We start from the raw sequence: 27001 nt of genomic DNA on the forward strand, positions 1-27001 counted from the left end.
AATGGCTAGTCTTCCAGTATCCACTGTACGGTGGCGTCGCACTCTACAGCAGCCTAAGTGTCGTGTATCATCGAATACAGAAAAGTGTGACGTATGAGGAGCTACCGGACCACTGCACTTCATTGTTTGTAACCTCCTTTGCACAGTCATTGTGCTACCTGGATTTCAAATAGCGCTTTACCACTCAGGAGTGAGTCTTTCCTCTGATTTCATGTGCTTTTTTACAACCACGCTCCGCAGTACTCGACGTTCAAATGGGTTCAAATGGCTCTGAGCACTATGGGACTTAACTACTGAGGTTATCAGTCCCCTAGAACTTAGAACTACTTAAAACTAACTAACCTAAGGACATCACACACATCCATGCCCGAGGCACAATTCGAACCTGCGACCGTAGCGGTCACGCGGTTCCAAACTGACGCGCTTAGAACCGCACGGCCACACCGGCCGGCTACTCGACGTTCACTATCCGTCTAAACACGAAGTCTGCTTGGTTTTGGTACAGCTGTGGCTGTTCCTTCGCATTTCAACTTCACTGTCACGTTACCAACAGCCGACTTGGACAGCTTTAAAAGGATTGAAATGTTCCTGATGGATTTGTCACTCAGGTAACTTCGTCCAACGACTAGTCCGCCTTCGAAGTCACTGAGGTCGCCTGAAATTGACCGATTCTGCTGTTGCTGTTTCAGTAATGGCAACCCAGGGCTACTATCCCCATTTTATATTGGCAGGCCTTCCTCTAGAGACATCTAGGGCTCAGCTGAGCATAATAGCGGTGTCCGGATACTTTCGATCCGATAGTTTACCTTCACGTGTAAGGTACTCTATGTAACTGAAGATGTGTTACTAGAAATGGATGGGAAAATACTGGGTAGTTGAATGCTGCTACTCAGAGAGGTCCAGTGTGATCTCAAACGTATGGCAGCGAAATCTGGTAATTTTTCTAATGAGTGAGGTAGAACCTATTTACGCCGGAAAGAATTACTTCAAATTTGGGCTACCATGTACATATCTGGCGCTGTGAAACCAAGAAAGAGGTTCAGAAATGTTTCCTTACGTAATGGATTATGAATGGGACGTGGGCAGAAAAGGTGAAACAAGTGAGAAAGGCATAATGTTATTTTTATTATTAACAGCCATTTACACAATTTATTCCATATGAGCACCGGAGACGTCGACGAGGTGATGTGCAGCGCCAGATTCGCACCTGGTGGCCAAAATTGCAATTAATTATTTTTCATTGTAAATGGGTTTAGCATTAACGCATTAGCATATTTACCAAGTTTCGGTTCCATACGGTAGTTACAGCCCACAGTGGACCTCCGTGCGTAGACACACATTAATTACATTGCCCAGTAGTTAAATGGCAAACGGCTTTGCCGCAGTAGTAAGACAGGTTTCTGTCAGATTGTCGAAGTTAAGCCCTTTCTGGTTTGGCTGCCATTTGGATGGGTGACTGTATGCATCTGTCGAGCGCTGTTCGCAGTCGGGGTTCACTCAGCTCAGTCAGGCGAACTGAGAAGCAACTTGATTGAGAAGTAGCGGTTCCGATTACCAAAACCGACAACGACTGGGAGAAAGGTGTGCTGACCACATCCCCCTCTATATCCGCATCCAGTGACGCCTCTGGGCCGACGATGACACGGCGGTCGGTGGGTTCCGTAGGGCCTTCCGAGGCCTGTTGGGGCGGAATTTAGTAGTTACAGGAATGCCAGTAAGAAGCTTTTACTGAGAAAGCTGTATATCTCTTTCGACAAGAATATACGGTGCTTGCATGTCCGAAGGAACAGTGCATCGTATTTCTGAACAACACAGGCACTGGAATAGTCTGTCGTAAATATACGATCCACAGCAGAGTTTATTGTACAGACGATTTCATTGCATCATAATATATCCTCTCTGACTGTCAACTTCTGCAGACAGTTTGCAGATTCTAATTAAAATAATGTCACATAACTGAAGAGCTGCCTTTTGTGAAGGCAGAGGAATATTTTGAATGCTGAGAATATGAAACTGGTGGACACAGTGTACTGTAATCAGATAAAACCTCTGTTTATATAACAAAACAGAACAGTGTGAATGGAAGCAGTAGGCATGCGCAATATCACAATCACGAAGCTAGCTTTCGTGTAACCAAATTCATATCAGCTACAGTCAGCCTCGGTGACCGAGCGGTTCTAGGTGCTTAGTCCGGAACCGCGGGACTGCTACGGTAGCAGGTTGGAATCCTGCGTCGGGCATGGATGTGTGTGATGTCCTTAGGTTAGTTACGTTTAAGTAGTTCTAAGTTCTAGGGGACTGATGACCACAGTTGTTAAGTCCCATAGTGCTCAGAGCCATTTGAACCCTAGCAGCTATAACGTGTCCGAAGACCCTAGCGTCTGAGTTACACATATAGCAGAGGTTCCTAAACTGATATTTTTCAGGTTAAGAGTTAGTTTTCGGAAAGAAGTATTTACTTTTTTATTGGCATAAAGAACTTACACCTTATAGAAACCACTCGAGCTCATAGAACGATACAAACAGTGAGGAATTCGGCACTAAAGTACAGCGCTATGGTTTCTGAGTTCCACATAATTTGATGCTATTTTATGTGCACGTTGTTTATGATAGGCATATAGTTGCGTTTCCATCAATACTCTCCATTCTGTACTTTTGAAAGTGTGCTTTTCAATGCAAGTCGAGGGGTGGTTATTAACGAATCTTCTCCCATAACATGCAATATAGTTCATTCATATTGTGTTATGAAAACTGTGCTTTCTATGGATTGAATGTCCCAGTTCCTCGTAAGTTCTTATCCATCCCGTACATTCTTCGTTACGCTACATACTCTATATCGTGCATAAAATGTATGTCAGAAAATTCCTGTAACGAGTAATCCTCCATCTTCGATAACCAGTTGAGGACTGCATTCCACTGTAGACGCATCATCGTCGTCTGCAAATTGCTTTAGAAAATAATACAACCCACATGGGTCCAGCACACAGTTTTTTTATCATACATGCAGTTCACAGGCACTTGTGACATATACGTCACACATTCAGGAGTGATTAATGTCTGAAGTACTAATACATATTTGCGACAGTTAGCTCTTATGTGGGTCTTTTTCTCAGAACTCTAATTTTGGCTTCTTACTGCCTGTAATATGCTAACCCTTAAAGTTTGCGACACTTTGTGTACACATAACACTGTTAAACTATAACATCACCCAAGATACAGCTTAGTGGCGTACTCCACAAATTGTTCTTGGACGCTTTTTAATTTTGGTGTATAATGTATTGATCCCCGTATCATGGTTTGTGAATGGGACCGTTAACATCCATCCAAGCGATCGATGTTTCTCAGTATGCCGACGTAGAGTAACTTCCTTCAACTCGTATCTGCCAGTTGAATAAGATGCAATAACAGCAGACAGGAAAACGTGAGAATACGTAAACACAACACGGAAATGTGTGGTGATACCTGGGAGGTGTAGTCATAGAGATTAAATTATATTCTCGAAAAAATAGTCGTTTAAATAATTTTTTGTTTGTTAGCAGCACATTTTCTCCGCCTCGGTGTACAATGAAGCCCTCGCCCCACGGTACCGTAGCATGCCCCTAAGGTCCCACAACGAAAGAACAGACACCATGCGGAATCTGCAGCTGTTATACACTGTATATTATGTAATTAAAGGTGGAGAGGAGAGAAACGAAAGGAGAGGGAAGCGAATGTTGATGTCAGCTGCCGCGGAATCGTCGGCGATGAGAGAAAATATGTGTCGCACCAGGAATCTAACCCAGGATCTCTTGTTTACCACGCAATTGCGTTAACCACTGCGAGTGTTCTCATTAGTTGCGCGGTACGCCTCCTAGCTGACCCACATTCCAACCTAGCACCACCTATCTGCAGCCCATGTTCACGTCTTCCATGCTCGCTACTTTGAGATTCCCGTAGAAGGTCGGACGGAATTGTGCATCCGCACTCAAGGTGGTGGATTCATTGTCCATCGAGGTGGGTCGATTATATGAATTCGTGGTGACTGTACTTTTGGACCTGTCCAAAAGATTCTCCTCGATGGGCAACGAATCCATCACCTTCAGAGCTGATTCACAGTTACGGCCGAGCTCCTGCGGAAATCACAAATTAGCGAGCATAGAGGACACGGACAGTGACTGTGGATAGGTGGCGCTATGTGGGAATGTGGGTCGGCCGGCAGTATTGGCGGTACTAATGCATCATCGATCGCAGACGAACGAATTCTAGTCAACTTTGTCGGAGAGTCGGATTCCGCACACTTAAACTGGGCACCAACGCACTGCCCTCGCGCGCGCTGGGCCACGATTTGCGGCCATGTACTTTCCGTTTCCCGAATGCGGAGGCCGTGGCCCGTTTCTCCGGCAAGGTGCACTGTATATCGCCGTTCGCTATGATTCCTCTACGAGTCACCGATAACCACTGAGAGTGATACCAATCCACGTGAACCCTGTACACCGCGTCGCGTGAGAGACCGACCTTCCTCTCCGTCCTCTGACGATTCCCAGGCCCGCCTTGTGATCGACCTCTTACCTAGTGACAGTCAAGCCATGTAGCCCCCAGGCATTAACACAACCGATCCCCATGCGGACGCCCCGTCGGGTGCTGCTTCGTCTACACCATCTCGTCTACACCATCAACGGCCTTCTGCGGATTCCGACTCCATAGCTGAGGTGGGGGCATGGCAGTGTTTCTGCATAAGTTACTCGTTCAAAATCACGAGGTTCTCCTACCAGTCGAACTTACAGAGGCTACGACAGTCACTGTATCTACACGCCTTGGTACTATAGCTTTTGCTGCGACGTATTTGAGCCTTAACCTACCACTTCTTGAAGCTGACCTCCATATCTTTACGTCATTTGGCAAACTCATTGTTGGGGCAGACTCCTCCTTGACCTAGAAGATCCTCTGTCACTGTTGGTGTATGGCCCCCACACTCCCACCTGTATACCAGTCTGTGCTTACTGCTAGGCGGACGTTCTGGATGTGTCCATTTTCTAGAACATTTCGGGGCAGTTGTCGCTGGAAACACTCCACGAACTGGCCTCTGACCACGATCCCATGCTCTTGCACCTTACCGACGTCACTCTGTCTTTAGACGTCTGTTCTACCTTGACCATCACGGATTGGGACAAACTTTCCTGGATCCTTAATAACACCACTCGGCAACATCTCGCCCTACCAACGCCTGCCAATCTGGTTAGTGCTGTTGATTACATCACCACAAAGGTCCAAACGGCGACGAAGGCCTCTACTTCCATTGTCCCAAGGGCTTTAACCCCACTTGATGACTTGCCTCAGCTCTTGCGCGAACTCAAAATCCAAAAGAACCGCTACCGCAGGCGGTGCAAGCAGTTTTGTGATCCCCAGGATAAGCGTCGCATGAAGCGTCTCCACCGTGGATTCTGCCACTGGCTCGCCGATTGGAAAACGGAAGAAGATGTCATCCTTCCTCCTCCAACATAAATCCGAATGGGCTTTTGTACGAGCCCTGCAGTGCTCCATAGTGAAGACCAACTATCCCATCTGCACTGTCGATAGCTTAACTTACATTGCCCACCACGTGGTAGAAACTTTGTCTGATGCGTTTAAGGCCCAAAACCAGTTACTCATCCAGGGCCTCACGCCTGATGAACGTCAAGATGAACACGATATTCTAGCGGCCGTTGCCGCTCCGCTTTCAGACAAAGACCACACATCTGCCCCTCAACTTACGTCCAAGGCGGAATCCAGCGGATCCTCCAGCGGAAGCGTGGATAGTCGGCTCCAGTTTTGGATGGTATTTTAAACAAACACCTCCGCCGGCTCCCACGAAAGCCACTGGTCTTATTAACCAGCATACTGAACCGCTGTCTCACACCTGGTGTTTTTCATCCACAGTGGAAGTAGGCCAAAATGACTGCCATCCCCAAGCCCTCAAAGGATACCACGGTCCCTATTAACAACAGGCCGATTAGCCTTCTAAATACAATGGCCAAGGTTCTAGAATCTTTGATCCTCCACCGCATTTCCCAGCCTCTGGCGGCGGCTGGGACCATCCGTCCGGAACAGTTTGAATGCGCTTTCCACCTGTCGGCCGAAATCTAAGTCCTTCGGAACATCGACATGTCAGCAAGGGCCTTAACTCCACCATGTCGCCGCCAGCGGTTTTCCTGGCCCTGCAAAACGCGTATGACAAGATCTGGCACGACAATCTTGTGTACAAAATGCTGACACAGACGACCACCCGACATCTATATGAAGATCGTGGATAATTTCCTCCACGATCGGACTTTCTTGGTTACTCCAGCTCACACCACATGTCGATGGACACCCCTCAGGGCTCTGTGTTGTCTCCCATCATTTTCAACATTTATTTTAACGATATGCCAGTCCTCTCACACTGCCACCTGGCGCAATTCGGCGATGATACTGCGCTCTATACCACCAGCCGCAACACAGGCCAGAGACAGGTGGATCCGACATTGACCTGGTGCTGTTCCTGCAAGGTTGCCCTCAATACCGCCAAAACTATGGCAGTCTACTTCACTGAACGATGCCACATCCTCCGCCACAACATCACTATAGCAGGCGTCCAGGTCCCATGGTCCCCTGATACCTAATACCTAGGTGTCTGGATGGATAAAAAAACTGCAGAATATGTAACCCAAAAAGTACTCAAGCATTGTACCCAATGTTCACCAGCAGGTAACTGAACCTCGACACCAACCTCCAGCTGTACAAGATGGTTGTTCACCCTTTCATCACCTACAGGTCCACTGTGTGGGCTACGATTAGTGCCATCTGGATGCAGACTCACCAGCTCCTGCAGAATAAGGTGCTTCAGTGTAGCCTGTATGACCCTCCCCTCACGGGGGTAGTTACCATCCATGGGAAACTGACATGGCCACTCACAAGACTTCCATGCGAGAGAAAGCAAGGCGTCTCTATGCCAAAGTAGAAGCCCTACGCGACACGGTCGTTGGTTTACAAAACACTGGCACCACGACACCCTGGCACTGGCACCGACACCCAGTTCCTCTCACCATCCTTGAGGACTCCGATTCCGACCACAGTTAACGTTAGCCTTCCTACGGGCATTCATGCGGCTATAGTATAGACTTGAGAACTCTATGGGTGTCGACCATCGTAAACGACCGATGTTGATACCTAATGTAGTTCATCACTATGTTACCTCTTATCTGAAACCAGAACATCCACTGTATGTGACTTCATGTCCCACTGCCACACCTTCAAAGCGCACTCCGGTGATGTCTTTTCAATAGAATTACTGTCAAATGGAACAGTTTTACCATCCACCAACACAGTAAGACCGTGAGCAACCGGTGAAGCTGTACTTCAGCCTCCCACAAGACAAAAGCAGCAACACGTCAGTAAGCACCTGAAAATGACGAGCATCTGTTTCGTTGAAGTACTGTGCAGCTTCCACAACATTATCCGACGCGACTTCCGTGAACCAATGACACATTTACTACGTTGGGAAAGTCTAAAGCATACAAAATGTATCTGTAACGAAACCTGCTGTCTTGTTTGGATATTCTTTACTTCCTCTATCGATTTTATTTGGTATAAATCTCCAACTGACGAGAAATATTCAAGTACTGATCGAGCGAGGGTTTTTTAAGCTATCTTCTTTGTTGATGGACTACATTTCGTGAGGATACTTCCAATGAATCTATCTGGCATCTCTCTATTTATGAGGCCATTCCACTTTGAACTGCTGCGTACGCATATTCCTAGATATTTTATAGAAGCAACTGCTTCCTATGAGTTTTAATTCATGTCAATTAAATACGTTGTGAAAACCAATGGACCAATAACATTCCTTTGGGGTACGTCCACAGTAACTTTTCCGTCTAAAGACTTCTGTCCATTGAGAATGACGTGCTGTGCTCTGTTTTTTAGAAGCACTTGAATCCAATCACACCGCTGGGCTGATACACTCCTGGAAATGGAAAAAAGAACACATTGACACCGGTGTGTCAGACCCACCATACTTGCTCCGGACACTGCGAGAGGGCTGTACAAGCAATGATCACACGCACGGCACAGCGGACACACCAGGAACCGCGGTGCTGGCCGTCGAATGGCGCTAGCTGCGCAGCATTTGTGCACCGCCGCCATCAGTGTCAGCCAGTTTGCCGTGGCATACGGAGCTCCATCGCAGTCTTTAACACTGGTAGCATGCCGCGACAGCGTGGACGTGAACCGTATGTGCAGTTGACGGACTTTGAGCGAGGGCGTATAGTGGGCATGCGGGAGGCCGGGTGGACGTACCGCCGAATTGCTCAACACGTGGGGCGTGAGGTCTCCACAGTACATCGATGTTGTCGCCAGTGGTCGGCGGAAGGTGCACGCGCCCGTCGACCTGGGACCGGACCGCAGCGACGCACGGATGCACGCCAAGACCGTAGGATCCTACGCAGTGCCGTAGGGGACCGCACCGCCACTTCCCAGCAAATTAGGGACACTGTTGCTCCTGGGGTATCGGCGAGGACCATTCGCAACCGTCTCCATGAAGCTGGGCTACGGTCCCGCACACCGTTAGGCCGTCTTCCGCTCACGCCCCAACATCGTGCAGCCCGCCTCCAGTGGTGTCGCGACAGGCGTGAATGGAGGGACGAATGGTGACGTGTCGTCTTCAGCGATGAGAGTCGCTTCTGCCTTGGTGCCAATGATGGTCGTATGCGTGTTTGGCGCCGTGCAGGTGAGCGCCACAATCAGGACTGCATACGACCGAGGCACACAGGGCCAACACCCGGCATCATGGTGTGGGGAGCGATCTCCTACACTGGCCGTACACCACTGGTGATCGTCGAGGGGACACTGAATAGTGCACGGTACATCCAAACCGTCATCGAACCCATCGTTCTACCATTCCTAGACCGGCAAGGGAACTTGCTGTTCCAACAGGACAATGCACGTCCGCATGTATCCCGTGCCACCCAACGTGCTTTAGAAGGTGTAAGTCAACTACCCTGGCCAGCAAGATCTCCGGATCTGTCCCCCATTGAGCATGTTTGGGACTGGATGAAGCGTCGTCTCACGCGGTCTGCACGTCCGGCACGAACGCTGGTCCAACTGAGGCGCCAGGTGGAAATGGTATGGCAAGTCGTTCCACAGGACTACATCCAGCATCTCTACGATCGTCTCCATGGGAGAATAGCAGCCTGCATTGCTGCGAAAGGTGGATATACACTGTACTAGTGCCGACATTGTGCATGCTCTGTTGCCTGTGTCTATATGCCTGTGGTTCTGTCAGTGTGATCATGTGATGTATCTGACCCCAGGAACGTGTCAATAAAGTTTCCCCTTCCTGGGACAATGAATTCGCGGTGTTCTTATTTCAATTTCCAGGAGTGTGTTTTGTTCATTAGGCGGCAGCGCGGAACTGAACCGAATGCCTTACGGAATTCAAGGAACACAATTGTCTCGACGCCGGAGGTCTCGTGAACGAAAGAGCAAGCTGGGTATCACAATATCATCGCTTTTGGAACTTATGTTGATTCCTACAGAGGAAATTTTCAGTTTCCAAACATGTTTTAACTCACGATTATACAATATATTCCAAAGTTTTATAATTGGCCGACGTCGCAGATACACTACTCAAGTTTTGTGCGTCTGTTCGACGACCCTTCTTTAAAACTTGAATGGCTGGCCAGGGTGGTCGAGCGGTTCTAGGCGCTACAGTGTGGAACCGCGCAGGTTAGAATTCTGGCTCGGGCCTGGATGTGTGTGATGTTCTTAGGTTAGTTAGGTTTAAGTAGTTCTAAGTTATAGGGGACTGATGACCTCAGAAGTTAAGTCCCATAGTGCTCAGAGCCATTTGAACCATTTTTTAAAAACTGGAATGACCTGTACCTCTTCCAGTCATCAGGAACCTTCGCTCCTCCAACGACCTACGATAGACTACAGCTGAAATAAGGACAAGATCCTTCGCATACTCTTGTAAAATTGTGTTACTAACCATGAGGTCCAGTGGCCATCCCTCGGTTGAGCGATTGCCGTTGATTAACTATCTGTGGCCACTTATCTCGATAACGGCCATTTAGTCGTTCGTACGACGATTTAAAAGAGACAGTAGAGTGCGATCTTCCTCTGTGAAGTAATTTATTATAAAGACATTTAGCATTTCGACATTTTCTGTGTCGTCCTTGGTTTCTGTGCCATTCTGGTCATAGTGTCTCTGGACAGATAGTTTCGATCCATTAACTGATTTAACATAAGATCAAAACTGCTTACGATCTGTCAAGTCGGTTGATAGAATTTTAATTTAGAATTTGTTGAACGTTACACGCATGGCTCTCCTTGCGCCAATTTTGACTCCGCTTAATTTTTATTTCTCTTTGAGGTTTTGGCAATATTTTAATTTCCTGTGAAGCCCTATTTGCTTTTCTAGTCCTTTCCAACGTAGCTGTCTAACCACGTCGGTTCTTTTCCATCCCTCACACCTCTTACAGCACAGCGATATGTCGACGATGTTCGCCCCGTTTTGTAGCCCTGACCTTGCATATCAGCAAGATAATGCCCGGTTGCACACGACGAAAATTTCTACTGCTTAGTCTCAGAGTGTAATTCGAAATTTTAGAGGATAAATTTCGTCACACATACCTGTATTATCTGCGAAAAGTATGCGATCACTACTGAAACTATTGGTTACGTTATTAATGTACCGTCAAATTATATTCTCCTCTGGTATACCATATACTATCTCAGTTCCTGTAGATGAAGCTTCAAGCAAGATAAATTTCGTTCCATATCTCATAGGTGTCTATTAACAATGACACTGAACCAAATGTTTCCGAAATTCTATGAACCCCATCTGTAGCCGCGGCATTTAGTAAGTCGTATAGGAAGCCCGCGTTTTCAGAGACCATGTTCAATGTTATTTTATGTATATACAAGCTTTCATTCGTCGCTACAGTATGCGGATACAGGGTGCTTGAAAATTCGTTACAAACTTGTAGGATTTGTAGAGAGAAGTGGGTAGATGCGCTACTAGCGTTTGAGTACGTTGGTAACGCGACCACTTTTACAAGTAAATGATTAGGCATGATCCAATATATCACTTGTTTTACAATTCCACTGACTAAGAGCCAAAGAAATGGCTCGTGTACTCATCGACTGGTTCTCTCCAACTAGATGCAGTACTACCTCTTCCAGTTCTGGTGTGTGGTATCTCCTTGCAGCACCGCAGTCCCGCTTGCTCACGGTGAACGTACCTTTTCTCGAAGCTATTGCGTAATTATGGCGAAAAGAATATGTGATGAAGTCGGACGTTGCGGAGAACGATCTTGATAAAGGCGACGAACAGTTCTTCCATTACCGTGAGCTTCGCCATCCAGAAGGACCCTGTTTGTGTATTCTACAAATGTGTACTCAACCCTGTGGCTCTAACACTCACAGACACGTGAATGAGGCTCGAACCAGGTAGGACTGACGTCAAATGACATCAGAATATCCGACGTAACCACCCACACCATGACACCCCTGAACATACCTACAAAGCAAATGGCTGTAGCACGGAAACGATACGTTTCCGGACATGGGTTCCTATTCACATATTATGTACTCAATCCCCTCTACAATTCCTAGAAGTTTGTAATGGGAATTTCCGAACACCCTGTACATACATCGTAGGCGTTTGAGACTTGAAAAGGTGTCTGGAACGATATAGTTTTATGTGAGCGTTATTTTGTTCTATTTACATAAACCTTTACAGAAGCGGTACGTAAAACCATGAAAGTTCTTTCGTCTCTTCAGAACTGCGATATTGTAGCCATAAAGTGACTTTTAGTAGTGAGAGTTTCATACGGAGAATACCTATGGATGTTTGGGAACATAACAGAAGAGTGATGGTGACGTTAAGCTGATGTAACCGTTATAGTTTAGTGCTGTACCAAACAAAAGTAGGAATGTAAAATGCAAACAGAGGTGTAGGTTTTTCCATAGCATGCACTCGTATTTTGGTATATTACTGCTTGATGGCTGCAAGGGAGGAAGGACGCTTCCCTTACGCCACCGCTGCCAGAGACTTAAAGCATGGAGCTAATAATTCACAACAGATGCCGCCGAATACTAATTAAAGCTGCCCCTCGCAGGCCGCTATCGACCGCCGCTGCTCTTGCCGACAAAGTTTAAACTTTCTTATGGCCAGTGTTGGTACTGCACGTATTTTTGTTTCTTTTATCCCATCGGTATGACACCGACCATGATTTCTATTATTTATTCAAAATAGACAAATCTAAGTGCCAGTTACAAAACAAAAATTATATTTTTAGCTGCTTTCGTTCTACGGTCGAGATCAACCTCGATTAGAAGTAAATGAGTTCGCACTTCCAAGCATGGAACAGGTCAGATATTTGTATGTATCATACGTTATTCCGTGTCTTGTATGTAACAAGCAGAATGAACACAGACAGACTTGAGGTTCTCTTGTCTGCAGATGATGATGATGTTTGTTTCGTGGGGCGCTCAACTGCGCGGTTATCAGCTCCCGTACAAATACCCAAACTTTACGCAGTCCAATCTAGCCACGTTCAGGAATGATTATGAAATGATGAAGACAACACAAACATACAGCTCCCGGTCAGAGAAAATCCTAAACCCGGGACCCCGTGATCCAGAGGCAGCAACGCTAGCAACTAGACCACGAGCTGCGAACTTCATGTTGACAGAATTGCCATCCACGTACAAGTAAACGCATATAATATCAGTGTTTACAGTTTGGTTAAAAAATAGTTAAAATGCCTCTGAGCACTATGGGACTTAACAAAATGGTTCAAATGGCTCTGAGCACTATGCGACTTAACTTCTGAGGTCATCAGTCACCTAGAACATAGAACTAATTAAACCTAACTAACCTAAGGACATCACACACATCCATGCCCGAGGCTGGATTCGAACCTGCGACCGCGGCGGTCGCTCGGTTCCAGACTGCAGCGCCTAGAACCGCATGACCACTCCGGCCGGTTTGATGGTTTGTGAACAAAACAAAAAAAAAGAGAGAAAGGTTGGTCCTACGGATTAATCTGTTACATTATTGTGGCTTTCAAGAAGTAAAGTTAAACAGACAGACAGTTATATACTCCGAGAATGAGTGAAGGGACAGCAGATAGAAGAATCCTGCACCGCCCCTCATGGTACGGTCCTAGAGGAGGTGGTTTGCCGTTGCCTTCCTCAGACCTGTTATGAAGAATTAATTGTTTATCTGTGTCGTGTGGGTGCCTTGTACAGTGTGGTGTTGAATTTGTGCTGCTACAGATGAATGGGAGGGAGAGGATGAAAACCGGTACCGGCGCATAGCCCACTCCTTTCGAAGAGCACTACGCGGTCTGCCGAGCTTTACGTTTATTTCCGACGGACGGGATCACTGTCAACGGCGTCACATGCACTCACTTCATGGGACACTTCGAAGAGATTTGGAATTTAACTCACGACATTGGCACAAAGAGTGGTGATCAGAAGCTTTACGCCACCACCTCTTCTCTTCCAACTGGCTAAATCCTGGCAATGAAAATTTCATCCACCACCATGGTTCGACTGCTACGGTCGCAGGTTCTAATCCTGCCTCGGGCATGGATGTGTGTGATGTCCTTAGGTTAGTTAGGTTTAAGTAGTTATAAGTCTAGTATACTGATAACCTCAGATGTTAAGTCCCATAGTGCTTACAGCCATTTGAACCATTTTGAACCAGGGTTCGAACGGGCTTATCTCCTAGTCGAGCGCCATCACATCAGCGTACGTTAGCCACCACGGCTATGGGGGGGGGGGGGCTTCAAAAGGTAAAACCGGCATGAAAACTACACAAAGCCTCGGAATCTTATAGTGAATAGTCGTACGGTGCATCAGTAAGATTGGTGCTCGCGAGAAAAGATACGGATCGAATATACGCACCATCGTCTGGGCTGCTAGTAAGGCCATAATGAAAAGAGTTCTCAGCTTATTTTTCAGCTCCTCGTAGACATCGTAGGCACGTTTGTCCTTTTTTTACAGGGATCCGTAATGAGCAAACAGCAGAAGAACGACCATTACACGATTATATTTTGGTATGGATTTAAGTGAAGCCGTCCTCAAACGGGATGTGAACGCAAACGTGGATGTGAACACAGACGTAGTTTCCTATGTGAAAGATCAGAAACGACCACGAGAGGAGTGCTTGCCAACGAGAGTTTCGACCAGAGCGTCCCACCTACAGTATTTCTCGTATACACAGAAACTTTGCCTCACACACGGGAAACGGCATGGTTAAATTCATTATTTATTCTAAGATCTTTTCGGCGAAAATTCCAAAGAACATTGTGAGGGCGTCGACAGACTCATAAGTGTTAGATACGTTGAAAAGGAAGTCTTAAGACTGGAATGAGATTTTCGCTCTGCAGCGCAGCGTGCGCTGATGTGAAACTTCCTGACAGATTAAAACTGTGTGTCGGACCGACACTCTAACTCGGGAACTTTGCCTTACGCGGTCCATTGCTCTACCATATGAGCCACCCTCATAGCTTCAATTCTGCCTGTACCTAGTCTCCTACCTTCAAAACTTCACAAAAGCTCTTCTGTGAGCCTATCAGAACCAGCACTCCTGGAAGAAAGGATATTACGAAGACATGTTTTAGCCACAGCCTGGGGGATGTTTCCAGAATGAGATTTTCACTCTGCAGAGGAGTGTGCGCTGATATGAAACTTTCTGGCAGATTAAAACTATGTCCCGGACCGGCACGTGGTTTTAATCTTCCAGGAAGTTTCAGTCTTAAGGCTCTTGCAATTTCCCCTAGTCAAAACATCACTGTGACATTTTTGAATATGCAAAACATGTTTCGAACATTTATGAGGAGCTGTGCCCGATCAAGACCTTAGCACAAATCCAGAATGTGAGAATGCAGAACGCCACAAAATGTACTGTGTGTGCACATTAAGAAATTGCAGTTGCCATTAAAATTGTATTTCTAAATTCTACGCTTTTATGTCCCCAAGATCACCTCAAACAAGTTTCATTTCTACTCGATAAGTGCAGATGCACTTAGTGTATAAATATGGAGTAAGCACTCCATCTTCAGGCCACAAGTGGCCCATCGGGACCATCCGACCGCCGTGTCATCCTCAAGTTGAGGATTCGGATAGGAGGGGCGTGTGGTCAGCACACCGTTCTCCCGGTCGTTATGATGGTTTTCTTTGACCGGAGCCGCTACTATTCGGTCGAGTAGCTCCTCAATTGGCATCACGAGGCTGAGTGCACCCCGAAAAATGGCAACAGCGCATGGCGGCTGCATGGGCACCCATCCAAGTGCTGGCCGCGCCTGACAGCGCTTAACTTCGGTGATCTCACGGGAACCGGTGTATCCACTGTGGGAAGGCCGTTGCCAGAAATATGGAGTAAACAATCAGATAAACAGAACACGATACCTCTCCAGATCACGTGGCGTTGTAGTGCATATCTGTGGAAATATGCTGTTCCTCCTTTCGTGTATTTCACTTCACATGCGAAACACAACAATAATTCACCATTGCTGTTAATATTAAATAATTATGTACCAATAGGAATAATACATGCAATACTAAACTTTCAGTTATATGCAAAACGTAAATAAAAGAGGTTAAACCAAATTCAGGTGATAATTCTTGTTCTATTCTGTGAGATATAACGTGAAAACCGGGAATCTTTCTTCTTTCATGAAGCGTTAGAAATACTTGTAGGGTCACTAAAATAAATTGGGACGCTGCAACATTGTTTCACCCTCGTGAAACTAGACACATCTACACAAGTAAGAACGCTATGAAGTAGCAAGTTGCTAAAAAAGTATGCCAGAGCTACTGAGGGATACAACACTCCTAATTATTGCACAGGTATAGACAGCAAAGGCATAGACTGCATATTGTCGTAAGCGAACCGTTACAAAAATTTGAAGATGATAACGTGCTGAGGTAGTTCCAATTATTTACATTTATTCTCTTGCTACTTCCTATTCTGTCCGTTCTTTCATCATAAGATATCATCCAGTGAATGCCTTTGATGTGTGTTCCATATATGTTAACCCCGAATGTGTGAATGGATGTGGGGTTACATTGTTACCTGCTTGCTTCAAACAATCGGTCCCACAGATTTCTCCAGTATAGAATGTTTTACCTAAAAGAAAAATAAGCTCGCTATACAGATTATAATAGGAAAATTTGAATGTGAGGTGGAATATCGATACCAGGGAGCATGGAATCAAATATGGTTGTATGTGATTAGCATAAATTCAATAGAAAACTACAATATATTTTTTCAAATAGCTGTAATACTTTGAGTCATCCGATATACGAGCTAAAGAGAGAAATGATACTTTCTCTGAGCTGCTGCTCTGATCATCAGGGAACCTAATTCCTCTGTAAGTACAGCATGCAGTGAAGAAGCCGCTAGCTGAAGCGAAAAGGAATCCAGTTAAGAAAGTTAAGGGAGCTTAATGCATAATTCCCAACTCTTCATTAATGCTGAAAGGACCTCTTTCAACTCCAGCAGTAGCACGACCTGACGATGAATGTTTCACCAACATATTGTCTTAGTTTGAAGAGAGTCCATTCTTCAACATAGGCCACGAAGTGTAACACCGATAATGTTCTGGGCAGAAGTTATTCCAATCATTATCACACTGGTAAGCCGTAATGTAGTTTCGATCATCAAAAAAATTTGGCTTACAGAAAAACATAAAGGACGCAGTATTTCTATAGTATTTTTCCTAAAAGCTTTTTTTTTCACTTACATTGTAACACGGTGGATTTAGAAAAGGTGATATTGCTGGAATGAAGATTAGAGAAATCAGTGAAGCAAGCATTTCCGCGTTCAATAAAGGATAAATTAATTCAGTAACACGCTCAGCAAAAAGTGGAATACTTTTAACAAAACGTCAGCACAAGCTAAAATTGTCAAGCTGAATTTGTAATCAATCCTTAGCAATTTACTAGGCACTGCCGTATTGAAGGTGCAATGCCATTTCATTCGTACGATCCCTGTACCGACGTGACCACCCTGTCAGAGGGAACCTATAATTGTAAACGGCACCGTGTTTAATTTCAAGTATATATACCATTACCAAAGATGAAGACATCTTTGTCATAGATATACTCCTTTGGTCCGTCCGGGATATGAACCATAGACGTCTGACGCGTCTTCTTTTTGTTTGTTCTTCTCTTTGTTACCTTTTAATTTATTATTTATGTATTATCATAGTTACTTTTATTTTTTTCAATTAACCCCCACCCATACCATCCATATCTGGCCCACAATTCTTTTCTTTAGCGTACCTTGCGTCTATTTACATCATCTCGATTTAATGTACTGAAAGATTTTCTAAAAGAAAATGTAAAATATCTAAATACGCAGATATCTATCTTTTTACCTCGTTGCTAAGAAACAAAAGTAAAACTGGGAAAAAATTAACAAAACTAAGTATACAAAACACATGTTATAGCATTCAAAAATCAGTCTCCACTTCTAGCAGCACTCCATTTCTTCTTTGAATTTAGGATGAGTACTTCTTTTGATTATTTCACACTTATTCACAGACTCACTCAGTTATTAACATAGAATAATAAAGTTGCCTTTTTCTTATTTCTTCTATACGTCTCGAATGACCTCAACGTCAACGGGACCTTGAACACTATTTGTCCTTCTTTTTTTCTTCTGAAACATGACACTCATGTCTTGACTCATTAAGCAACCTGCTGTATGGTACTTCGGGGTGCTGGATGCAATGCTTACGAAGACAGGTAATTATGATATGCTTCATTGTCGCTCGAATAATCGTTAAAACTTTTAGTACGGTGCAGTCTGTGGAAGTTACAGGACGTAATTCTGTGCACATAAGACAAGGTTTCGGGAGAATGTCGATGGGAAGCCCGTGTCGCACTACAGTATGACAGAAAGGTTTAGGTAGCGGGTCACCTTATCAATCAATCCTGTTTGCTCCACAACAGAACGTTATGACAGAAGACCAAGAGGTTAGCGGTGAAGGCAGCTGAGGTCGACAGTTGCGGCGAACGTGCAGCCATTCTCACATGTTCGATGATCGTAAAAAAAAAACCAGAGTGGAAACGCAGCCATATGCCGTGTATTACCACTCAAAGAACTAAAACCGGGGTGACGTGGACTGGCATTTGGGAACACTCCTCACTGGCAGCAACGATGCTACCTCAGCACAGGGGAATCGTCTCCTGTAATCAGGAAGCTGACAGACAATGCGACAATGATACCCTCTGCTGCTTCCAAGGAACCGGTAGCGTATGCCTGCGACTGGGGAGTGATGGATTGCATGGTAGAATGTGGCAGACAAGAGCTGATGTTATTGCAATAGTTGGAGCCGTTGTTAGATTTTGTAGTAGGTATACTGAAACCTCCCCTTAGGAAAATTATGAATGACAGTACTGATAAACCTCTTACGTTATTTGATTTTCAAAAAGCTGAGGCAGAACTGAACGTACTCGGACATTTCTCTCTTTACTTATTCCGATCAACACTAAACTGACACAATATTTTTAGCGCAGTGCAATCTGACTTTCAATAATCCCTACAAAATAATGGCCCTGACTAACAATAACCTATACCTTTCATGAATTACTTACCTCGCAATAATCTTCATTACTCGAACTACTGCAATACAGCGAGCGCCAATACTGCCAGCTAAATAAAGGATTCTAACTACTGAAGGCACTAACAACTGATGGGCATAGTTAGCAAATGAAAGATTTTGATAGAGAACAAACAATGTATTTACCTTAATAATATTCAAAAGTCATATATATATATATATATATATATATATATATATATATATATATATATATATATCAGTTCATGATATACAGTATTACAAATTTACTCTTTCTGATGGACACACGTCCAGATCGTCCGCTCTCAAAATTCTGCCATCTCTCTCCCCACATCCACGAATGCTGGTGGCTCAGCTCCAACTGCGCAACGCTACGAGCTGTTCACATCCAACTGCCCAACACTACAATAGCGAATATTCCAACAATGCCAACCAGTCACAGACTGCACACAGCACAGCCAGTGATATTCGTACAGAGCGCTGCGTGACGTTACCAACATAAAAACCTAAACAGCCTACTTACAATACTACTTATTAACAATAGGATTAGATATGATGATAAGAATATTGTGTTGGATGTAAAGATGTATATTGTACAATTAGTTGCTGAGGTATGGTAAAACAATTATGGTCGACAGTAATAGTTGTGTAAGAATGAAAGCAGCCTGTGTTCAAGTGATAGGTAACAGGCAGTAATATAATTAATAAACTATTTAAGTGTAAAATGAAATATCAGCGAAGCAAAACCTTAAACCTCCCAGGCCAATATGAAATTATTCGCTGTTTCTTAACATTGCACCAATTTTTGTGACCTATATCAAAGTGAGCGTCCGCAGTCCACAGACGGCGTCATTCGTTGTCCACCCACATAGAGAGCAGAGGGCGTCGAGGGTGAAGCTATATTTGATATGCTAGTGCTTTTAGCCTGACCGGTGTAACAGGGGAGAGGAGAAAAATACGTTGCGGCAGTTGGTCATTTGTCCTAACGCGCTCGCGGCGAGCAACAGGCGGCCATATGAAGCTGCCTCAGCCGGTGCTGTGCCACAGCAACCACCTTCATCTCGCACCGCAGCCACTGCTACTGCAAAGACTCACTGAATGACAATGCTTGCTTCTCGTCGGAATTACTGCATACATTGCTCGTGGTTGGTTTGCGTTATACGTCCCTCAACGCCTGCAATGAACAGCTGCTTTGCTGTTGTACATTGAGGTGACAAGGATAGGGATATGCACATACAATGGTGGCAGTAGTTTCGCGAAGTAAAAAGGGGCAGTGCATTGGAGGAGCTGTTATTGGTACTCAGGTGATTCGTCTGGAAGGTTTCCGAAGTGATTATGGCCACACGACGGGAATTCACAAACTCTGAACGCGAAATGGTAGTTGGAGCTAAACGCATGGACATTCCAATTCGGAAATTGTTGAGGAATTTAATATTCCGAGATCCACGTTGCCAAGAGTGTGCCGAAAATACAAAATTTCGGGCATTACCCCTCTCCGTGGCAACGTAGAAGCCGACAGGCTTCACTTAATGACCGAGAGCAGCGACGTTTGCGTGAAATAACAGCAGAAATAAACGTGGGACGTGCGACGAACGTATCCTTTAGGACAGTGCGGCGAAATTTGACGTTTATGGGTAATGGCATCAGACGGCCGACGCGACTATCTTTGCGTCACACAGACTGCAGCACCTCTCCTGGGCTCGTAACCATGTCGGTTGGATATTGAACGACTGGGAAACCGTGGCCTGGTCGGACGAATCCCGATTTCAGTACGTTACAGCAGATGGTAGGTTTCGAGTGTGACGCAGACCCAAAGAAGCGATGGACCCAAGTTGTCAACAAGGCACTGTGCAAGCTGGAGGCGGCCCCATAACGGTATAGCCTGTGTTTACATGGAAGGAACTGAGTCCTCTGGTCCAACTGAACCCAACATTCACTGGAAATAGTTATGTTCGCCTGCTTGGAGGCCATTTGTGGCCATGTGTGGACTCCATGACAATGCGTCATGCCCATGAGGCCACAAATTTTGATGACTGGTTTGAAGAACATTATGAACAATTGGAGCTAATTATTTGGTCACTCACATCGCCCAACACAATCCGATCGAACATTTATGGGATATAATCGAGAGGTCAGTTCGTGCACAAATTCCTGCACCGGCAACGCTTTCGCAGTTATGGACGGCTATAGAGGCAGTATGGCTCAATATTCCTGCCAGTGGACTTCCAGCGACATATTGAGTCCATGTCAGGTCAAGATGCTGCACTACGCTTGGCAAAAGGAGGCCGTACACGATATTAGGAGATATCCCATGACTTTTTTCTACTCAGTTGATGGCACTGTCAACATAATATAAAATTTTTCTAGCTATAATACGGGTATTGAACATATATCTTTGCTGCTGAGCAGATAGTTGAATTTAAATTTGTCAACCTTAAATTCTATATCTATGGAAAGGTTGTAACCCTTTGGGCTCTTCTGTCCCTAGTCTCATTACCTCCGGTTCTACTAATACCAGAATCCGTGAGAAAATTCTAGCGCAAGTCATGTGTAAAGGTGTTACTTTGAAGGCATCGGGTTCGATACGCTAAGAGGAACAATATTTTTCTCAAATGCATTATACAGGTTTGCATCTGTGATCCTGCTAAACTTTAATTGTCTACACCGTCAAATAGTAACAACAGAGAATTCCAATTTCTACGCATTGAAGAACTGTATAATGGTAGTATAACAGAAATAAAGCACCAAAGATCAACTCAAGGGCTGCATACCCATGAAAGAATAGATACAACGAAAACAGACGGGAAAGACTGTATGAAAAAAATAACATCAAAATTACACTAATGAAGTATAAATATCTTCATATATTTCGATCAAATGTGATACCTGCAAGCTATGCCATTAAACTTCGACCAAAACTAACGTTCCACGTCCGAACAAGACATATAGACAGGGGCAGAAACTGAGCGAGGGTGAGCATAGGAGTTTCCAACAGCGACAGTAGAACAGTGGGCAGATTACCTAGCAGACGGTTCTCGCTGTCTCTTGATGTCGGCGGGGAGATGTTCTGCGGTGCGTTTTTCAGTCCTTGCTATTGAAGAAATGCTTTACAGCAGTAAGATCTAAACTGAAGAGGCGATTCGCATTCTAGTGAATTGCCTTAGTGAGTGTGTAAGTCCTCAGAATAAAAACTGAGACAGCTGGAAGACTATTATGAGTGTCATTAGCCCGCCCGTTGGCCGTGCGGTCTTAGGCACGGCTTTCCGGGCGGGAAAGAGCGCCGGTTCCTGGCACGAATCCGCCCGGCGCATTAGTGTCGAGGTCCGGTGAGCCGGCCGATCTGTGGATGGTTTTTAGGCGGTTTCCCATCTGCCTCGGCGAATGCGGGCTGGTTCCCCTTATTCCGCCTCAGCTACAATATGTCGGCGATTGCTGCGCAAACAAGTCCTCCACGTATGCGTACACCACCATTACTCTACCACGCAAACATAGGGGTTACACTCGTCTGGTGTGAGACGTTCCCTGGGGGGTCCACTGGGGGCCGAACCGCACAATAACCCTGGGTTCGGTGTGGAACAGCGGAGGGGTGAAGTGGATTGCGATAGTCGTCGCGAGGGTGCGGAGCACTGCGGCTGCGGCGGGGACGGAGCCTCCCCGTCGTTTCCAGGTCCCCGGTTAACATAACATAACATGAGTGTCCTTCAGCTAGACTACATGTTGTGTGTTGACAGTAGTGTAGCATAGTACGTTCTGGGACAGTGGGCCCAAAGTTCTCGTTATGTGAAAAAGCCAGCCACTTGGCCTGGTATAATTGTAAACAAACTGACTACTTATGCCCTCATCCTGTACTTATTTAGGACTTAATAGCTGTAATTCCCAACCCACTGACAGACCATGGATGCCTCACCCTTTTTATAATGACAATAATTTATGTCTCAAAATCGCCATCAGATGTTCGTCCTAGCTATCTTTCTCATAATTAATATAATTTATGATCTGCCTTATCTTAATGGTTCTGATATATAAACCACTATTATAACATAGCTGCCTTTGTACACTGCTTGACAACTGCTAAGTTACAAAGACATTAAGGGACAGAAATAAGCGCAGGCAATGATGAACGACATGATGAACGGTACATACGTAAAAGAGGTGGAGAGGAATATTTATAACTAGAAATGGTACAGACGTCATCCAATGAGAAGGAAGGATAACAGATTTAAATGACATTCTTGTTTGACACAGGTCAGATTCCCAACATAAAGATTGATGTCGGACTGTCAGTAAGGAATACACACTCCTCGGCACTCCTGCATAATTAGCACCGATCACTCATGCTGGCTACCTAACTTGGGATACTGTCCCACCCTCCCTCAAGACGGTTTGCTGTTCTAGCATGGTTCGGGAGCGAGGTGTTCGTTGAGAAATACGCGCGTCAAGAGCATCCTAGGCATGCCAGGGTTTAGATCCGAGGAATAAGCAGGTCATTCCATACGTTAATATATTCACTTTCTAGTGCTGCCGACACTTCAGTGACCCTGTGTGGGCGGACATTGTCATCCGTAAGGCGAAAGCCTGGACCTACCGCACTCCTAAACAGTTGGACACGAAAAGGAATAAGCTCCCTGCAATACCGCTGTGCTGTAACGATACTTCTCATAAAGACAAGGAACGGTCTGACCTGTGTGCATAATGGCTGCCCACACAATAACGTCTAGGACATACCAATGACGTTCCTGAACATTCCGTCGTTAGTAACGCGTTCCCGTCTCTCCACATTAACTGATAGAACTACTTCCCACAGCGAAGAGGGATCCGTGGGACATACCCCCAGGGGACTTGCCAATCTTTGGCGGGTTCGTGCTTGGCTACCGCAGGACCCCAGCCTTTGCGGCACCTTTCCTCTACCGTGCTGCACGCCTATCCTCTTGCTGTTCTTTTTCCCCTAACCTGGGAAACATGTTTGGGATGTTTCTGGGAATGTGTTTTGCATTTTCGGTAACTGACATCAGAACAGTCTCTCCACTGTTTTTCGTTCCACTTTTCTTTCTTCATTCCCCTGCACCTCTCCATCCTCGGCTTCGGCATTTGAGGTTCCTCTTTCCTTTCTTCCTACCTGTTCGCTACTGAAGGTCATCCCACGTGTCTGACCCGTAATATGTGACTGTGCAACGCGTAATTCCCAGCCCCATGTTGACAGGTAGGGTTTGTACGTACCCTCTGGTACAGGCTAGGCTCAGGGAGGGCTGATTACCTGAACAGCTACCTTCCCAAATTGCCAATTGGTCCCAATGTCAGGTGTTCGGGAGGTATGACCTGAGGTGTGAACACTCAACTAAGACGGGTGCACCTCCTTCTGAGGGGGGTCCCCAGTTGGAAGGAACGCCCCATCGGAGACACTTGCAATAATGGGGGACTTTCTCGCAATGAGCCAATCATCGTCTTCACAGTCAACGTCTACCAAATGTAAACGGAATGAGGCTAACGATTCAAAGACCCTTCCAGCTCTAGCACGGTTGCTCCTGATTTCATGTACTGAAGACAGTCAGTTATTTGCTATGGTAAATCACTTTGTTATTCAGAAATGTATTGATGCGATTGATGGCCCTGTGAAGTCCTGCTCTTATTTACGAAATGGCTCTTTGTTTTTTTTTGGAGACTACTGCTGATTCCCAAGTACAACAACTACTTGCAGCTTTGCACCTCCACAGCTGTCTTGTTCGTGTTGAGGCCCATGGAACGCTGAATACCTCCAATGGCTGTTCGATGATCTGACTGAGACAGAAATCCAAACTTACCTCTCTGACCAGGGTATCATTGCAGTCCATAAAGTGATGAACAAAGTAGATGTATCCTTACTGCCCACACGCATTTTTCTCACTTTCTATAGAGTGGTACTTCCGTCAAGGACCAAAGCAGGGTATGATATTATCACAGCCTGACCATACATTCGTAACCCGACGCACTGCTTACGAGGGCAACTGTCCACCTACTTCTCCACGCTATATCAACTGCAATGGCGACCATGCCACCTTCTCCGAGATTGTCAAATGTATCTCGAAGAGTGGGCTGTCCAGAAGATCTGAATGAAGGAAAAAGTGCATTTCCCGGTCGTTCTCAAATTGCTGGCTAGTCGGAAACCCTGCGTTCTAGCATCCAGCACTTACAGTACTGTTTTTGCTACAGCTCGCTCCACAAAGGGTATGGCCACGTAGACATGTGACCTCAACTTCAGCACTGCGATTTGTGAAATCGCGCAGTCTCGTAGTATCATCCCCGTCTACCGCTACAGCTGTGAAACAAGCCACCAGACTTTCGCATCACGAGGTGAAATCACCTGCTACACAACCGGCAGGCTGGAAAGGACAGAAGGAATACTCCTGTGACGACTTCCTATGTCCCTACAGCCGACTGACATCTGAGTCTTCCTCTGCCATCTGGAGAGGCTCCAATAAGCCCAAAAAAGGCTAAAGGTCTTCTCCTTTGCTGACTCGGAGATCCTCTCTCACGATGACACTATGCGATACCCTCGCCCGGCTCTCCTCCGTGTCACCTGTGCACACCACGAACCATTTTTCTGCCCTGGACTCTGCAGATCGAGAGAGGGAGAATGCCGACGCCTCTGTAGACCTCATAGAGCAGGATCCTCAAGCCTCTGCGCCCTGCAGCAGTGAGCCTTTGAAGGCTGGTACTCGACAGCCACGGAGGTGACACCCCTCCATTTTTTTCCTCCTTCCCTTTCCTCCTTATGACTCTCATCTAGTGGACCGTTCGTGGCCTTCGATCCCACAAAGAAGAATTGTGGCTGCTCTTAGAATTGCAGTGTCCACTTGTTCTCTGCCTGCAGGAGAAAAAATAGCATCCTCACGACCGCTCTGTGCTCTCGGATTTCTTCCGAATCCGGTATGACATTTCCCCTGTGGACGGAAGCCATCTCATGGGGAAGTCAACCCGTCTCCCAGACTACCCAGATTCAAGCTGTTACAGTCTGCATTTTCCTTCCTCACTTGACCTTTCCCTTTGTACCATTTACACCCTTCCGACCTTCGATGTCACCAGGGCAGCGTTCCTCCAGCTTATTGGGCAACTCCCTCACCCCTTTCTGCTGCTCAGTGACTTTCATGGGTACCATCCCTTTTGGAGCTCGCCCAGAACCTGTCAGAGAGGTGGCCTCCTGGCTGACCTTCTCAATTTACATTAACCTCATCTGCGTTAGCACGGGAGCACTCATGTTCCTTTCAGACTACGATGACATCTATTCCAAATTGGACCTCTCCTTCTGCACTGCCCAGCTTGCCCATCATCTCGAGTGATCCGTTCTCTCTGACACGTACTGCTGACTCCAGCCCCACCTACGTGCACGCCAAAATATCAGCTTTCTAAGGCAGACTGGAGGTTTTACTCCTCCCTGGCGACCTTCGACGTATAGCCATTAATGAGATTCTAATGAGTTCTAAATAAATATTAGGTAAGAGCATAAGCAGCCAGTTTGTTTACATGAGAGTCTAAAACTGAAACAGGCCAAGTGGCTGATTTGTTTACATAAGCATAACAATGTGTCCACTGTTCCCGAATGTACTTTTCCACAATACTGTCTACAGCTGGAAGCGAAATGCCCATTGTGGGTGCATTTTCATGTAAGGCCGCGTTAATTGTGTCAGTTTCTGACCCTTCACTCTCAATGGAGTATTAAATATAATGCTGGAATATTATGATAGATAACAGTTGTTCGAAACTGCTCAATAACTACGTTTTAACCGGAAACAAAAAACTGTGTTGAGCTATTTAAAGCATGAGAGTCAGTGGCACAGTTAATAATCTTCTGTAATTTTAATAAAAATTTGGTCAACTTAGCTTATTTCTCGACGGTAGTTGTGGATTCTTCTCGTTCTTCTTTGTGGCACACTAGTCACAGCGGACGATTCTTTTGTGCAATATCTACAAAGAGGTCTCCAGGTATTTAACTAACACACATTAAACGAATGCTAAGTCGCTGCACAATTGTAAAATCTTTTATTGTCGTCATGCACTTTGAGCATAATACAGTCAGTCTAACTCGCTACTACAACTGCCACCAACAGACATGAGTGCAGGTGCTTCGTGCCAAAAACGTTACACACAAAAAGATGTCAAAAAAGTGAAATATATCAAGATAACAATCGCCACACAGAGATATTATAATCACAATCGATATTATATTCAGAGGGTATAAATGCACTTACTTGTTATTCCTTTTATAATTTTTTTCAGAATTACAAATATATCGTTAGTGACAGTCTGAAATGTAATTATGATTTCCACTTAAATTGAGATTACGAAAGCTGGCCGCTGTGGCCGAGCGGTTCCAGGTTCTTCTGTCTGGAACCGCGCTACCACTACGGTCGCAGGTTCGAATCCAGCCT

The sequence above is a fragment of the Schistocerca piceifrons genome, chromosome X (genome assembly GCF_021461385.2).
Source record: "Schistocerca piceifrons isolate TAMUIC-IGC-003096 chromosome X, iqSchPice1.1, whole genome shotgun sequence".
In the NCBI taxonomy this organism is placed as follows: domain Eukaryota; kingdom Metazoa; phylum Arthropoda; class Insecta; order Orthoptera; family Acrididae; genus Schistocerca; species Schistocerca piceifrons.